The following is an 18,949-nucleotide window of genomic DNA, read 5'->3' on the forward strand; positions in this document are numbered from 1 at the left end:
TATGATGTCGGTTATTTACAAAATCGACGTTGTATATATAAATTAATTTTATTTTTAAATAATTATATCGAATTAATTTTAAAAAAAAATTATGAAACTCCTACGACGTCTTAGGTCTATTAAATAAAAAAAAAATTCAAAGTTTGGTGTCCATCATGTTTGACGTTGAACTTGTGACAAATACAACGCCCTTCTCTTGTTCATTAGTTTATATTTACAGCCTTCACAATTTAAACTCTTCACAGCCTTCACTTCTCTTCTTCCCTAACCCTACCACCGCCCTACAGCCACCATCTCCCCGCAACCGTACCTAGCCGTCGCCACCATAGCATTCTCTGCCGCCACAACAACCACCACGCACCTCCTCTCTTCTTCTTCTTCCCCTTATAGGTCTTCTTGCTAGCGAATTGAAGAACAGGTTTCCTCCTGGATGTTGTAGTGGCGAGGGTGTGGCTATCCTCTGTAAGAATTAAAACTGAATGAAGTACATAAAACATAGTATCTAACCTCCAGCCATAGCTTTAGAGTGATGTAGATTGTGTAATCACGGGACTACTGCAACAGAGTAACAGCACTGTTTCTCTCACTTTCACAACCCTCTCTTTGATGGTGTAGAGAATGAATGATCAAGCAGTGAGAGGACCAAGGGCTCTATTTATACTAACCATATGCCATCAATATGGTAATGTATCCCTTCCCCATTATACTTCCAATCACCATTATTTACCTTAATTAACAGAAGCTGATATGGGAGTTATGCACCATATAATTATATTACCTATATTATAATAATCTAATATTGGTAAGTGTTACATTCTCCCACTTGGTGTAAAACTCCATAACCCTAAAAACCAGAAAACACCAACCATAGTGATATGTCCTCCTTAAAACGAGTAGCATCCATTATGATTAAATGCAAACTGATTTTGGGCACTTAATTTTTGGGAAACTTAATGAAACAAACCCTATGTTTATTTCAGGTCCAACTAAAGTACATTATCTCAATAAAATATAAAGGTGTACAAACTTAAATGAGATAAATGTCTGAAAGCAAAAGAATTTCATTAAAATTGAATACTGAATGTATATATACAAATTACAAAGTGGGCGAAAGTCCAATTTCTTGAACTATGTCTTAAGTAGAGATCTCTTGATGTTAGCATAATGCTAACTATGTTCCATGACTAGTTTTATAACTTAACTTAAGCACTACCTCTAATGCTAAGAGCTTGGAGTTGACACGTCTGTCACTCCCACTCATCAAAATAGCCAAAAGATAGTTTAGTCATAGAAGCATTCCAACAACTTAGACAATAAACTAAAATTCTAAGTCTATAAACGTGGAATTTTAAATATACACCATAACTTCCCAAATAGCTTCAAGGTCCATTATAAGCTGAACATTATGAGTCTTACTTTTATGTCTTGCAAAATTGTCTTGAGCCTTACAAATCAAAATGGCCCATGATCAATTTTTGAAGAAACTAAAGACTCTATTAAATTGCTAAAGACTTTATTTAAATAACAGTGTATCACAAGTTAAGTGTTTTTGTTCTAATAAACTCCTTAATATTGTTACAACATTTTCATAAATATGTTGTACAACCAAATGTTCAATAATTTGAACTTATGAGTTTATATGAACAAATACAAGATTAATACTTGTGGAATCTCTTAATGGAGCATCTTAATGATCTTTTTCTAAATGATCACTCCCACTGATTAAAATATTCAATTAATGATATACGTACTCAGAATTGATTTAACCAACTAAATAATGAAGATATAATTCCCCACCATTAGTTGGGCATACTAAACAATCAATATTTGGTTCCAATCCAACTAAAGTAATAACGAATGAGGACATAACTCCCCACCATAGTTGGACATACTAAAATAATAAAATACACTTTTCAAAACCAAGTTGGAATTTGGCTCGAATATGTACATTTTATTCTTAGAAACCAAAAAAGGTATATCGAATATATCACGTAACTTACTACAGTTAGTCCAAATAACCGAGCAAGATTCGCGAAATAATTAATAAAAGTGGTTAAATTTTGGGAAGTAACTAAATACATGTTTTGCCAATGCAAACCATGAAAACTTAGAAGTATAATTGAACTAAATTTATAAATTCTAAGATTGTGATAAAATTATTATCTAATGGGTTGAGGGATTTATTGACATAAAACTTGCCTGTAGGCTAAAGTTTTATTTCTATTAAATTCAATTAAAACCCTTATGATAAAATTTCATCTCAATTATTAAATAGACAGTAGAATTTAGAGACATAAAACTTGCCTGTGGGCTAAAGTTTTACTCAATTAGATCCAACTGAAATTTTATGATGAAACAATTATCAAATGAGTTGAAGAATCAAGTGATATATGACTTGCCTGTAGGCTAAAGTTTTAATCAACGAGATTTATTACAACTATTATGATAAAACTTAAGAAATCATGTTCCTTTTCTTAATCCCTGTGGGTAATTAAGAAATATGATCTAAAGTTTGCATCATAAAATTAAACTTTATGATAGATATTGAAATTATTTACAAATAACCATAAAATAAATAAATTTATTATTTCTATCATTACTGATAAAACTACTAAACTACATTCCGATACATAATTGCCTGTGGGCTAAATTATGATCATAGTCTAATATTTAATCCTAATTAATCATACAAATATAACGAAATTGCCTGTGGGCTAAATTCCATCATATTAAATACAATTAATCACAAATGATTTATCTAAAACTTTTTGTGATCAAGATAAACTGCTCAATATATAATTTTAATTGATTAAAGGATGTTGTGGCTACTCCCCAACCAAATTAAAAATTATAAGATCACTAGACAATTATCAATTCATTGCCTAACCTTTATGTGATTCAAACTTAAGAGAAAGCAGTAAATTAAAGATGCTATTGCTATTCTTTAATGAACTGAAATCAAATCACATAGGCAAGGAATAAATAAATAAAAAAATAAATAAAATTTAACAAACAGATTATACCATATCGTGGTGGGAAAATCCAAATATATGATATTTAAGGGGACTAGTGGCACTAGATGTTCTTAAGTCTTGGCCATAAAATTAGTATGCCTCTTCAATTCATATGCACTCAATGTATAATTGTTTGGGGGTATAAACCTAAAAGAAATTGTAGGGTATACACCAAAATTACATGGTTCACCTATGATTAAAGATTAAATGGATGAACTAAAACAACGGTCGAAAAGTACTAAGTTCAAGTACTACCGTAACTAAAGTTTATGCATAAGTCCAACTTAATTAGGAACTAATATAATTCCATCCTAAATTTATGCATTGCTAAAGGCATAATAGTAAAAAATATTTTGCATAAGAAAATATTATGCGTTAGACAAATTAATATGCATAAAATTAGACATTTAGCTCATATATTCTAAACAAATCGCATAACTTAAGACAATTTAATTTTAATATGAGCTTTCAAGCATAAACTTAATATTCAAACTCTAATGAGACCAAACCAAAGAGACCCAAATATTTGAATAGTAAAGTAATGTTAAAACCACTAACTGTAGAAACATTCTCGGATATAATTTTGAAACTTAATAAAAAATTTAAAGTCCGAAAAATGCCAAGAATATTTTCTTGACTGGAACATTGTCACATAAACGTAATTGGAAACAATTAAGGATTTATAACTGAATACCATATGGTTTCATTAATTAAAATATTTGATGGTAATAATCAACATTATAACTACCATTAATATTTAACAATGACAACCAAATTATGGTAAGACACCTTCTTAATGTTTCCATATTTGTAAAGATACCATATGTGACTAGTCCAAATAAGCGGTTAACTTAAGGCTTGGTGAGGATTTTTAAGACACATAAAAGAGAGAGATGGTAACTAAAGTACATAATATTACCAAAACTGAATGGTGGAAACGGAATGGGTACGGTTTGGGTAAGGTTTATCCACCCTTAATGACAAAACTACCAAGCTATATGCCGATGCATAATCCCAGTGGGCAAATTATGATCATAGTTTAGTATTTTATCATAATTAACCCTTTAAATATAACAAAATTGTCTGTGGGCTAAATTTCGTTATATAAAGCAGAGTTAACTACAAGATTTCTTGCCTAAACTTTATGTGATTAATCCTTAATATGTAATTTAAGTAAATTAAAGATGCTGTGGCTACTCTTTAGTTGACCAAAACTGAACATAATCACAATGACAAGGGTATTTAAAGCCTAATCAAACAAATTAAACCAAAACATGATAGACAATCCTTAGGTATACTCCCAGGAAAGTTGGTTGGTGCTAAGGCTTCATTAAAAACCAACTCCTTAGACAGAGTAGCGTCGCAAGGGGATTAGTAGCAATATGGCGGTTTTAGCCAACAAGGCGTTTTAAGCCAGGGCCAGGGAACTAGTATTCCTCCCCAAGAAACTTCCCTAAATCATGTGTTCTCATACTTGAAGTAAAATCGTTTGGTTGATCTAAGAATATATATTCACCTAAGGATAAGGCTTTAAATAGGGTGAACTATTTTTTAAGATGTTTTAATGTGCTTGAAATAGCACAAGAGGAGTAAGAATGAAAGAGTACAATAATATGCTTAATCTATCCTTAAAAGGCACTAAATTCACCTAAAAGGCACTATAACATGCATAATAAACATACAATTCAGTCCTATGAGGCTCTAAATCTTTCCTTAAAGAACATGCTTTTCTAAAGGCATAATTATAACAGTCAAACAATTATTGCATATAAAGATACATAGCATGCTCAGATTATGCATATTATTAACTCATACTTCATAATTAAATTGCAATACTTAAGGCAATTTAATATAATTCTCAATATATTAAATTAAAATTCAAATCACAAATGTAAACTTAATATTTGCTCAAAATTGAATATAATTTAATAAAGAATTAAATTGAATAATTAAAGATAGAAGAAGTTCAAATATGATGTAGGAAAATACTTAAACAAGCCCAAGAATAAAATAGGCCCAATTTAAAGCAAGACTAAATGCTCTAAAATAAACTAAATAAGCCCATTTTAATTGTTGACTAGGCTAGCGGAAATGGGCCTAACCAGAACATTAAGCATCTTTTTTTTTTTTTTAGGTATAATGGGCTTGGCTTAATTGGGCCAAACCCAAACCAATATAATTTCCTTTCATCATTGTTCTTCTACTTCAATTAGCCATAACCCAAGTATGCCAAATCCAGCCCAACAAATATGATCCAGCATATATCTACTTAATAAATTAAAACCTAGCTGCCAAATACTGTTATGCATTCTATTTGCGCAGTCAGACAAAAGAGAAACGGAAGCAATTGAATAGAAAGTAGCCAGCGAGAGAGAGAGTCGCGGAGGAAGGGCCGGTCAGCGCCACCGCCGTCCTCGCTCGCCACCGCCACTGGCCACCGCCGCTGGCCACGCTCACCACCGCCAGCAGACGCCTCCGCCGATGGAAGCCGCTGCCAGCAGACGCCATCGCCACCGCCGACGCCAAGCCGATATCGGAGACGCATCGACATGTCTCCCGTGGTCGTGAATTAATTTTGCAGTAGGTATATATTTATTTATTTTATTTCATATTCATATGTATATAAGCTTAAAAGGATACATATACTTCTCCGGTGAACATGAGCAGAATGGCAGTAGATTTATTTTATTTTTATTTTTATTTCGAAATTATGCCTTTATATTTTGAAAAAATTACTAAAAAAAATTTTGGATAAATATTATGTAGGTATATACACATATGAAATCTAGATATAAATGTATATGTGGATACGGAAAAAAATTTCTACGTAATATGCAAATATTGAGCAGAAATTTGCTTTTAGATGTATACATATATTAAATCCAAATATATATGTATTGTAAAAGCAAAGCACAAATATATGTATGCATTTAACAGAATAATAAAATTCATATTTCACACAAATCCAAATTAACAATCACAACTAGGCAGAGATTATATTTGCTCTGATACCAACTGTAAGAATTAAAACTGAATGAAGTACATAAAACATAGGATCTAACCTCCAGTCATAGCTTTAGAGTGATGTAGATTGTGTAATCACGGGACTACTGCAACAGAGTAACAGCACTGTTTCTCTCTGTTTCTCTCACTTTCTCAACCCTCTCTTTGATGGTGTAGAGAATGAATGATCAAGCAGTGAGAGGACCAAGGGCTCTATTTATACTAACCATATGCCATCAATATGGTAATGTATCCCTTCCCCATTATACTTCCAATCACCATTATTTACCTTAATTAACAGAAGCTGATATGGGAGTTATGCACCATATAATTATATTACCTATATTATAATAATCTAATATTGGTAAGTGTTACATCCTCAAGTATACATGTTTGCCGGCGAAGATGAGTCGCTACTGGTCTAGCGACATGCTTCCTTCTCCGGATCTTTTCAGAAGAGCTCTCTGGCTCGATAAAGAAGTGCACAGGTAATTAGAAACTCGTAAAACTCAAATATATGTTTTGTTTTCTGGGATTGTTTGTGTGTTCAGATCTGAAGTGGACGGTTGTGGTTAGTGCAGCGTGGAGTCCTGAAGACGTAGTACCGACACCGGATAGTTGTGGAGCGTCTGATTCTTATGGATGAGATTAGCTTCTATGGAGCGTCTGATTCTTATGGATGAGATTAGCTTCTCTCTGGCTACTAAAGACATATTAGCGTCAAATTCTTAGCGTTAAAAAACCAACGTCATATCTATTTTTATAAAAAAACCCAGGTCGTATATCTATTTTTTTTAAGAGATACAACGTCGATTTTTTAAAAAACTGACGTTGTATCTTAATTAAACATCAATTTTAAAAAATTGATGTCGTATCATTTATTTACTACGTCAGCGAGAACAACGTCACAAAATAACCGACGTTATATGTAGAAAATAACCGATTACTCATCATGGTTTTGACGATCTTGTCTCTTCTAGTTGGAACGCACCGGCTTTTGGAGGTGGTCTGAGAGCATTTGCTTTTAAACTAAAAAGATTAAAGCTTGCACTTCGGGAATGGAATCGAAATGTGTTTGGAAATGTTTTTGATAAGGTTCGTTCGGCTGAAGTTGCGACGGCAGAGGCCGAATCACGATTTGATATAGATGCTACCCCGGAGAATCGAGAACACTTGGCAAGACAACAAGCAAATTTATTGCTAGCCTTAAGACAAGAAGAAATTTTCTGGAAGCAAAAAGCAAGGGTGAAATGGCTTAGTGAAGGAGATGCCAACACTAGATTCTTTCATAACTCGGTCCGGGATCGTCACAAGAGACAGAGAATTAGCTTCATCCGAAGTTCAAATGGAGATTTTATTTTTGAACAGGAGCTAATCAAATCTGAAGCTGTTTCTTTCTTTTCTAAATTATACTCAGAAGAACCATGCTGAGATGTAGATGCATTCATAGCAAACATCCAGCCTTCTGTTTCAGACTTGGAGAATGCCACTCTTACAGCTGCTATCACAAACCAGGAAGTAAAAGAAGCAGTCTGGGCCCTAGACCCGGACAGCGCTGCAGGGCCCGATGGTTACTCCGGTTCCTTTTTCAGACACTGTTGGCACATTATTGAAGATGATCTTTACATGGCAGTGCTAGATTTCTTTGCGGGTGTTCCAGTACCACAATCTATAGGTAGTGCCCAAATAATGCTAATCCCAAAAAAATCGAATCCAGATTCTTTTGCAGACTTTAGACCCATTTGTCTTTGCACCTTTATCAGCAAGGTTTTTACCCATATCATCATGACACGGATAAAAAATTTGCTTCCCAAGTTGATCTCAAGGGAGCAAACTGCCTTTGTAAGTGGCCGAAGCATTCAAGATAATGTGCTTTTAGCACACGAGTTAATCCACTACATTAATAAGAAATGTAGAGGATCTAATGTTGCAGTGAAACTAGACATGATGAAGGCATTTGATAGAGTGGCATGGCTATTCCTTCGGGCAATTTTGTTGAAGTTTGGGTTTGACCTGCAGTTTGTTAACTTGATTTTGAACAATCTAGCTTCAACTCGTCTGTCTATTTTGGTTAATGGAGTGAGCTGCGGTTATTTCCCTCCAACTCGAGGAGTCAAGCAAGGCGACCCCCTCTCGCCAATTCTTTTCATTATTGTCTCAGAGGCTCTGTCTAGTGCACTGATAAGGGAGGTTGGCTCAGGTTTAATCTCTCCATACTATACTTGCCCGAGTCTTCCTACCATTTCTCACCTTGCTTTTGCAGATGATCTCCTGATTTTCACAAATGGAGGAAAGACCTCTCTCAAAAGGCTATCCACAGTTCTCTCACGCTATCAATTGGCATCTGGGCAACGAATAAATTATCAAAAGAGTTTTTTTGTGACAGCAAAGCGCTGCCCAGCAAATCGTCTCCGAACAATGGAAAGAACTTTAAGCATGAAATCCTCCACCCTACCATTCAGATACTTGGGAGTCAACCTCTTTAAAGGAAGAAATTTGGCAATTTACTACCAGATTATTCAAGAGAAAATTGATCACAGTCTTCAAGGTTGGCAAAGAAAATTCTTATCTCCGGGAGGGAGATTAACACTAATCAAACATGTGTTGATGTCCATTCCGGTGTACTCCTTGGCAGTAGTACAGCTACCGTGTAAAATAGTACTCGAGATAGAACGACGCCTTGCTAGATTTTTCTGGGGCACCAATGACAACCGCAACAAGTATCATTGGACTTCTTGGAGCAAGGTATGTTATCCAGTAGATGAGGGAGGTTTGGGAATTAGATCGGTGACGGCAATTCAGCAGGCTTTTGCTTCCCGTCTTTGGTTTAAGTTTCGATCATCCGACTCGATTTGGAGTAGCTTTATGAGACATAGATATCCGGGCCCTATCTTTGATGCTCGACCATCTGACTCCCATATCTGGAAAAGAATGATAAAAATTGCAGATGAAGCAGAGGATTGTATGAGGGACTCCTCAAATGGTCTAATCTGGACTCCTTCGAGCAATGGGGAACATTCCATTGCTTCGGCATACAATTTCTTCCGCCCGAAAGCAAGTAGAACTCTATCAGCGCAGTGTTTTTGGAACCGCAACATACCAGTGAAAATATCAATCTTTATGTGGAGACTATTTAGACGTGCTCTTCCATTCCCAGAAGCTTTGCTACGTTTCGGTCTCAACCTGATCACGGTATGCCCTTTCTACTGGAATTCAAATATTTCAATGGAACACTATTTTCTCTCATGTGAAGTTGCTAAGGCTGTTTGGCACCATTTTGGCTCAATTTTTGGTATTGCATTGAGTCAAGTCACGTCCATTCGCTCCATTTGCCATACTTGGTGGATACATTCGAATGGTGGCTCTGCTGTTCATATTTTCAATGGGATTTTGCCTAGCTTCATTCTATGGGAATTATGGACAGCATATAATTCAGCTATTTTTGACGAGGTCAAAGTGACTAGTTTGCAATTAATCAAGAGCATCAAACGCCATCTTTTTTACATGTCGATCGCTAGCCCACTTTCTTTTTTGAAATCCATCGACTCCTTACTGCTGTCTGAAGGCCTAATTGCTACTTTCGCTCCCAAGAAAAGATCTATTATTTCATGGATTAAGTGGCTTAGGCCACCTATTGGACGATTAAAGCTCAACACCGATGCAGCCTTTTCTTCATTGAGAAGTGCAGGAGGAGCCTGCTTACGTGACTCCAGTGGAACTCTTATAGCTGCCTTGGGCTTCCCTATTGCTGCATCATCTGCACTGGAGGCAGAGACTTTTGCTTTGGATTTTTCCCTCCGTTGGTGTGATCTTACGGCTAAATGGCCCCAGTATATTGAGGTTGATTCTAAATTCCTGGCTTCTCTCATTTCTTCTCCAGCTTCTCAGATTCCATGGCGGATTCGAGATGCAATCGCTCGCATTAAGGAATATCTTGCTTTCAACAATTCTACGATTTCTCATGTCTACCGTGAAGCAAATTCTACTGCTGATGCACTAGCTTCTTTTGGCCTCTCTTGCACCGAACCTACTGTTTTCTTCTCTTTCGATTTGGTGCCGGAATCGGTTCTCTCTTCTTTTTGTATGATCTTAGGGGTTTTTCAGCTCCTAGACGCTTATATCAATAAAATTTTGGCTTATTAAAAAAAAAATCGAAGTTAAAAGTGTTTTATGTAGTAGTGACAATTTTGCCTTTCTGAGTGTTTGCTTTGATCTAGTATCTTGTGATTGTTATGGATTACTTGTTTGATCTGGAATCTATCTTTGATCTATTTCCACTTTGATCATGCTTGAATAGTCATCTTTGGATGGAGATGTGAATGTAGATTAGGTTCATGGAAATGTGACTTTGAATTGGTTGATTCGGAGTGATGAGACTTGGCTTTGATGATGTTAATTACCATGACCTTTGAGAAAAGGGAAGTTTGGGATGTCAAGTCAAAGTATTTGATGAAATGCTTCTTAGACTCTCATGAGTCATGAGAGTGCTCTTAAGTGTTCTAAGAGTTTGGAATAACAATGAACAAAGTTCCCTCCCAGTTAAATGACATCCATAATTAAGTCAAGTGAATCCCTCTCTAGCTCTTGATCCCAGTTTGGTTGCATTACCTAGAGCTAAACCAAGTTCATTCTTATTTCCCTCCGCCTTTAATTCTTATTATTGTTATTCATTTCAATTTTTATTTGTTTTGTTACTTAACTTATCCAATCTTTGTCTTTGGCTAGATTTTCATAAGAAGATTTAGTACTCTGTGCTTGAGAAACATAAGCTCTACATCTATGGGCGTGACCTCGACCGTAAACACGCATCTAGAAGTGTTTTAATTTTATTGTTTTGGCGCATTTTTAGGGGTATAAATTAATAAAGATTAATATTAGTGTTGGTTGGTTCCTATTTATTTGTTTTGTTATTTGAGCTAGTTTGTGTGGTTATTACCGTAGCTACAGGGTTGCCTTTTATCTCTGTATAATTCTTGTGTAAAAGCCCGTGCATGGAATGAATAATATATTGAGTTTTCTTCCCTAAATACTTCACATGGTATCAAGAGCCATTCATACTCCAACGAGAACTTGATTTTTTTTTTCTGCCTTTTGGACATGTCGAGGGCCTGTGCATGGAAATATTATTATTATTATTTTATTTGATATTGGGACAATGTCTCTTAGTTTAGTTTTTTAAATCAAGACTAGGGGTGTGCAATCCCTTAACCGAACTGTTTTAACTGAAATTTTTAAAACTTATCGTTAACCGAACCAAACTTTGTGTTACCAAATTAACCGAATCGATGTTTTTTTAGTCAATCAGTCAGTTAATTGATTAACCGTGCTTTTAAACCTAACATTTTAAATCTTAAAAATAATACTTATAATAATAAATCTAATTAAAATAATACATATAATAATAAATCCATAATAAAATATACAAAAACAGTACCATACCAACATTACAAATTTATAGGGATTTTACATATTATATATATATATATATATATATATATATATATATATATATATATATATATATATATATATATATATATATATATAATTTTGGTTAATTGACAATTTCGAACCGAATTAACTGTTAATCAAAATTTTAAAAAATATTTAACCATTAACCAAACCGAAAAAGTTTGTTTAAAAACAATTAACCAAACTTTATCGGTTCGATCGATTAACCAAAAATTTGTCGAAGTTTGCACGCTAGTAATCATGACAAGCCTGTGAAGCTTACGTACTTTCACAAGATTTCTTTCAAACAATCCAAGTTCGTCTAAGAGCACAATAATTTCACTGCATATCAAATCATCAAAAGATATCATTATGCTCCGAAAGTACTAAAGAGTGGTCAAGTAAGTGAAGCATTATTTGAAGATCATTATACAATTCAATTTTTGTTAGCACTCTATCGATTAAGTCCATCACACGTGATCGTCCTAATAATGCCCTTTAGCTTTCTTATGTGATTTGATTCTTATTACATATTAGTGAAATTTATCATGTGCACATATAAAATAATGATTGCGAATTTTTTTCGTCACAAAAAAAGAAAAAAAAAATAGAGAAGACATCTTAGCTTGCCAGTGGATCGATTGAGATCAGCCTAAAGAATCTTTTGTGAAAATCGTTTTCTAAGAACAAAGACCACATTAAAAAAAATTAAAAATTGGAGAAATCTTAGAATACATCATATGATGCCGTAATGGCTATGCCAACTCTGGGCAGCAAATAACAATTATAAGGTTAGATTCAAGAGGATGATAATTAGTGCACTCTAATCATATAATCATATATGTTTATTTAACTAATATAAAAGAAATTGAGATTTCATTAGTTTTTTTAGTCAATTAACGCACACCACATTTAAGGACAGACAGATTGACTTTATTAGTTTACATTTTAGTTTTTAAAAATAATATTGTAGGAAGTAATATGGTGACGGGAGACATTGTCCCAATAATACTACTACTACTACTACTACTACTACTAATAATAATAATAATAATAATAATAATAATAATAAATATAATAATTATAATAATCATAGAAATAATAATACTAATAATAATAACAATCATAATAATAATAATAATAATTTGAGGTGCTCAAGTTGTATAACAATGCGTTCTGCAGGCAATATATGTTGGGATCAAAGCAAGGATGTTATTTTCAAAAAACTCCAGTATCACTTTAGATTTTTAATCCGCACAAGCTTAGCACAGGAGACAATATTGCCTCCACTAAGGCTCAAACCCACTACCTCCCATATAAAGGGAAGGGTTTGATGCCACTAGACTACAAGGTCCTTGGCTCATAGTAACAATTTTATTGTCATCTCAATTGTATGGATAATTGGATCTGAAAAAAAATCATATTTGCCTCAATGATTTTTAAAGACGAAAAATGCATTCCGAAAATCTCAACAAGTACATATGGCCATATGGGTTCATGTTTCACAAGAAAACAAAAATTCATTGACATCATCTATCAAATTACCAACCATAGAGGGGACATTAGCATGATGACTGAAGAAGGGTTCACCTGAAATATATGAACTTCTAAAGAATCAAAATTACTTTGTTGCATTGGATGATGCACGAAAAAAAAAAAGATTGGGTTTCTTTTAGAGTTGTATTATGTGGTGACCTCCCCATATTGCAATGTAGTTGATTCTAACTGGAAATCTCATAATTTTGAAAAGTTAAGCAATGAGGAAGGTTGGTTGATATTGAAAAATAATGTTTTTGGCAATGCTTTTGCTATTACCACTTGCTCTAGTAGTGGTAGCTGGTATGCTACGTCAACGTAGGAACATTGCTGACTGACAACGGTTGCTGAAAATCCATTTTTAGAAATAATTAATCGAGAAGGCCAAGTTAATAAGTCTACCATATATGACCGAGTACAAATGAGTTACAATGATTACCGCTATACCACGCTCTCAAAGTTAGCAACTTACTCTAGTTCCTATAACCACAAGGTTTAAAATACACAAAATATAAAATTAGCATAAAAATGCTAAGGCTTATTTCGCCCCGTAAAACAGCTATATTTTTAGTTTGAAAATAAATATACTTTAAATGTCAGAATACTGCAGCAACTAATAGAAATATAGAATTAAATGTTTCCTCTTCACTAATCTGCAACCCAACCGATTTGAGTCCATTAGCATTCAAAGCTGTTCATGACCACTCAAAGGGCTCAACTGCTTTGCGGGTTGGATATTTATATAGTAATGGAGATTAATGTTTTAGATGTACTACCATGTAAGTTTAAATAATATTTAGAGTTGTGGAGTTATAAATATTATTTTAATTTGGTAGAAAGTTAATTGGGAAATACAAATTCTGCCAAAGGTTGGAACTGAAGAGTACCCATTACATTTGTGCTTAGTGTGGTGTTGAATTAATTGTTTGGAGTTGTAATTATAGAGATTGTGTATTTTCATGTTGGAGATTGATGATCTGTATTGTATTCTTGGAGTGGGGTTCAACATCATGAGTAGCCTAGGATTCTTTACTCTAGACAAGAGATTGTTAGTGTGAGATAGCCTTGATTCCATTTGCAATTCCCGTCTTAGATTTGAGAGGGTGTAGCCCGGGACGATGTGTAGATTAAATGTTTGTGAATTAACTCATACAAGCATGTAGTAGTATTCAAAAAAAAAAAAAAAAAAAAAAAAACTCATACAAGCATGTTGACACTCGGGTGCTAAATTGCCCTATGAGAAGCCGTAGAAATCGAAATAGTTAGGGAATTGCTAAATATTTCTCTTGAAATGCAAGATCTACAATTAATCCTACAGCTGTTTGCACATTGCAATGAATGAGCAATCCTACGCCTGTTTTCTCTCTATTTGCTTTCTACTTGCTTACCCTCATCTACTATTGCCTCTCATCTACTTTGTTACACAATGCACACTTTGAAGCCCGTAAGGGATAAGTTTGAAGGTTCTTGTTAACTCACATACAACTTGTGCTTTCAAATTTTAATTTCCATCCTTTGAGAATGATACTCGAAGATTTCATTCCCGTTTTACCATCCCATACACCACTAGACAAAAACAAGCATTTCAGACCACCATATGATTAATAATTTAGAAGGTGATAGTTAGAGTAATTAATTGGTTAGTTTCACTTTCAAAAAAATTGGTTAGTTTCAATCTTTTTGTATGATGGTCCATGTGTATTCACTACAAGAATGTAGACATTTAGTGATAAATCGTTTGTGACACTTTGTAATTTAGTCACAAATAACGTCACAAAACATAATCGATTAAACTCAATTCTTCAATTGCACTATATAATATTCGATGTTACAATTTACACAATTGTATTTCGATCTAAATATTATTAACATATTATAACAAATCCATTCCGTGCAACGCGCGGGTTAAAATATAATACTAGTTAGTATTATAATTTTATCTTAACCCAATACATCTCACAGATAATGATATTTGAAACGGTCTAACATGAATTTTTGTCAATAAGAATTCTACCCTTTCTATTTACATCTTAAAAAATGACACATTTCTCCCAAAATAACACATCAAACAATTTAATTTTTGTCAATGACATTGTGGTCAAGTGACACGTAGTGACTCTCCGAATTGACGGAAGGTCATGAGATCGAGCCTTAGTGGAGGTAATATTAACTATTTGTACTTCAACAGCTTGTGAAAGTATAAATGAACAAATACTATAATGTAATTGAGTCAGTAATATTCAGAGAACAAATTTTGAAACTCTTAAATTGAAGAGTACTTATTACGTGAATCCAATATTCAATAAACTTAAAAATTAAATTAAAAAAAAAACAGCCATGCATATTCGAACAGATTTTGAAACTTAAATTAAAGAGTACTTTTTTTTTTTTGAGTTCTACTTAAATTAAAAAACAGCCATGTAAAGAGTACTTACTACATCCATTATTAAATAAACTTTAAAAAAAAAAAAAGAAAAAGAAAAAAGCCATGCATATTCAGTGAACAAATTTTGAAACTCTTTTAAATTAAAGAGTACTTATTATTAATATATTAAATTGTAGAAGCTTTCAAATTCTTGGGTAGTGTGCAACATTTAGGGGTTCATCATACCATACAACAACAAACCGGTTTTGAATTGCGTTGAGGCAGGCAGTAGCCCTCAGCATAATACTTATCACGGCAAAACTTCATGCAACTTGCATTCTCAAACGAGCCTCCATTTCTGCATCTACTGTAAGAGCAAACCCTGATTTCATCTACTCCTGATTCACCATACGCACGGACCAACAAATTAATATAATGCAACAATATTACATACATCAAAATTTAATTTATTCATTATATTGTTAAAGTGTTTAGTAAATTAAATGTTAAATTAGCTGATATTGTATCTGAAAAAAAATTGCTCATCAATTTGTATGTGTTTGTATATATAAAACATAAGAATTCTACTACTCAATCATTTAAAAAATTAATTTAAAAAAACTGGTTGAAAAAGAAAGGCATTTTTATTGAGAGATTTAAAAGATTGCAAAAGAGACGAGGGATAAGATTGATACCAATTCTAGACGCAGCAGAGAGGCCAATGATAGCAGCAAGAAACATTAGAAAACAAACTTTACCAAAACCCATCTTCTTATTGTGACTATTGTAGCCAAGGATTGCGACTATTTATATGTGTCTGTTTGTGTTGTTTGATGTTGCAAATGCATTCTGCCTACATGATTAATTACATTAATTAATTTCCTAAATTTCAGTTTCTCAACACATTGGTTTTTTATTTTCGTGTCATTTTTCATGATGTAAAATAAGTGTACAATTCTTATTCACAAAAACTTGTGTGATATCATCTCACCGATATTTATGGTGGGATGAGTCAAATCTAGATGAAAATTTAATACTTATATTTATAAAAAAAAAGTAATACTAATAAGTAATAGAGTGTTTGTTACGAAAATATAATACTTTTGAAGAAAATATGTAATACTTTAAAATTTTTTAGTTGAAAGTATTACAAATTTTCCTTAAAAGTAATACATTTTTCAGTATAATTATTATATTTTTATCATGACTTGATCGACTTTCTCACAGACAAAGATCCTGAGACGGTTCCACAAAAGTTTTTGTGGCCTTATTACAAAATCACATTTTCATATTTATAAAACATTAGGTATTCAACCAAATACAGTAAGTTAATAGTAATATATATATACATACATATATATATGTAGTCCCGTTTAGTTGTAAACCAGTGCTATCATGTGAACCTGTGAACTCGTACACACCGTTGAGAAAGTATGTATGAACAGATACTACAATGTAATAGGGTTAGTTTTATTTAAAAAATAATAATAATAATAAAATAACAACTTTTACGTTCTCTAAAATTCCCAAGTGTGAAACTAAGGGATGGTTATTGCTCTTGTATTCCATATTTGATGCATATATATATTATCCTCCAAGTTAAGTTTCCATCAATTATCACTTCATTGTATCTTAGCCATCATGATAGAACTTGAGGACTTGAGGAGAAAGAAAGTCAAGCTGAGAGGAGAATTTCATCCAACTCCTTCGACTGACTTTTTTTTTTTTTTTTTTGGGTGAGAGAGCGTGATCGAGGAAATGGTTTCACCAACCAAAGACAGCAACTCCCCCACCCAAAGCTGTCATCCCTTACATTTTTATCATGACCTGGTCGACCTTCTCATAGACAAGAATCTGTGAAACGATTTCACACAAATTTTTGTACGCTTATAACAAAATCACAAATTTTCATATTTATAAAACATTAGTATTCAGCTAAATAAAGTTAGTTAACAGTTATTCAGCCGAACATTAGGTATTCATCACACAATTCTCATTTCACACAATGAAATGATTTCACCAGCCAAAGTCAGCAACTCCCCCACCCGAAAGCTGCCATCCCTTGTCTTCCTCTCCTCTTTCTTAAATTATTTCCCCCAAAAAAAGACTAAGCCTTCCCCCATTTTCTCTTCTTATCACGTGAAAAGCTACCCCAAAACAAGAATATTATACTTGGCTCAAGACATCACTTATTATTATTATTATTATTATTATTATTATACACGCTCACACAGAATTCAGTTCGCGTGCGGTTGATCTTCTCAGGTGCGGTTGTGCGATGATAGGAGAGTCATTGTTCTTGTCAAGATCAACGTCTAGGATTAACAACGTTTTAAACAAAACATGGTGGAAATTTGATAATTTTTCATATGGGGCAAATTTAAGGTGCGTAGTGTTTGTGGTTAAGGTGCGTAGGTCTTGTGGTTAAGGTGCGCAAGTCTTGTGCTTAAGGTGCGTCGTGTTTCTTCTCCAAAAGGAAGTCCTTGCCTGCCACCCTTCTCAATTTTAATCTAAGGGGTCTATGTCACGGGTAGCTCATACCCTCAAGAACAAAATTTTTGAACTGAGGGGCCTGCCAGACCCCTAGCTCAGACCATGAAGAATAAAACTTAAGGTGCGTTATTGTTCCGACACTTAAGGTGTGTCTTTGTATCACTTAAGGTGCGCCATTGTTATAAACTAAAGATGGGGGATGTTAATACTTAAGGTGCGTCATTTTACCACTTAAGGTGAATTGTTCTAACACTTAAGTGCGTGTTTCTATCACTGCGTCATTTTTAACTTATGCTTCTTTCTTCCATACACGCGTTTTTTTTCATTGATTTGAGTCGTTGATCTAGATTTGATCAACGGTTCAGATGTAACCGCATGCCCGCACCCCCACCCTCCCCCCACACATATATATAGGGATTGTATCCTATGAGACCACCCTTCTACATGAGATCATGAGATTGCACCCTAAGCATCCATCACGAAAATATGAATGGCTATGATTTAAGATTATTTCTTATTTTAATTAATAAAAAATTAATTAACAGGGGTAATGATATAGTAGCTAATTGGCATGGGAATTTAATTTGGATTTAAATTGATGTGTAATCATTACCAAATTTGAAGGAGTTTTATTCATGATAGGAAATTAACCAAAAATCTAGTACTATATATTTAGAAAATCCAAAAAAGACAACTCTGAACGTTGACTGCGTTAGTGTGCAACGCATCACTATAATGTGTGCGGGATGCGAATGAATTGTATGCTTCCAAACCTGTTGGTGTGGATGGGTGGATTCCAATAATTTAGTGTGTGCATTCCTATATTTTAGTGTGTGCAACATGGCGTTCGATGGGTTTTGAGTAAAAGCGTTGACTCTCTGTAAAATGCACACATATGTTTGCGATTTGCACACACTAATGATAGGTGATATGCATACTAGAAAATATATATAATTAGGAAGGTTTTACTATGTAAAAATAAAAACGTTGCATATACTGTTATACCAAAATACATGATAATATGCACACAGTGTAGATAGAGTCGTATGGCTTCACAGCCTTTGGCTGTATTATTACACACTACTAT

At 33.7% G+C, this 18,949-nt stretch overlaps 1 long non-coding RNA gene across 1 annotated transcript; it reads right to left on the reverse strand.

Annotated features, from left to right (window-relative positions):
- Positions 1-15,512: 15,512 nt before the first annotated feature.
- On the reverse strand, positions 15,513-16,131 carry LOC116012344. The gene is made up of 2 exons (XR_004097138.1): positions 16,065-16,131; positions 15,513-15,767 (listed from the first exon to the last, which is right to left on the reverse strand). It is a non-coding gene; the product is annotated as an uncharacterized LOC116012344 (long non-coding RNA).
- Positions 16,132-18,949: the final 2,818 nt, after the last annotated feature.

This window comes from Ipomoea triloba, chromosome 3, assembly GCF_003576645.1.
Source record: "Ipomoea triloba cultivar NCNSP0323 chromosome 3, ASM357664v1".
Taxonomy (NCBI): Eukaryota; Viridiplantae; Streptophyta; class Magnoliopsida; order Solanales; family Convolvulaceae; genus Ipomoea; species Ipomoea triloba.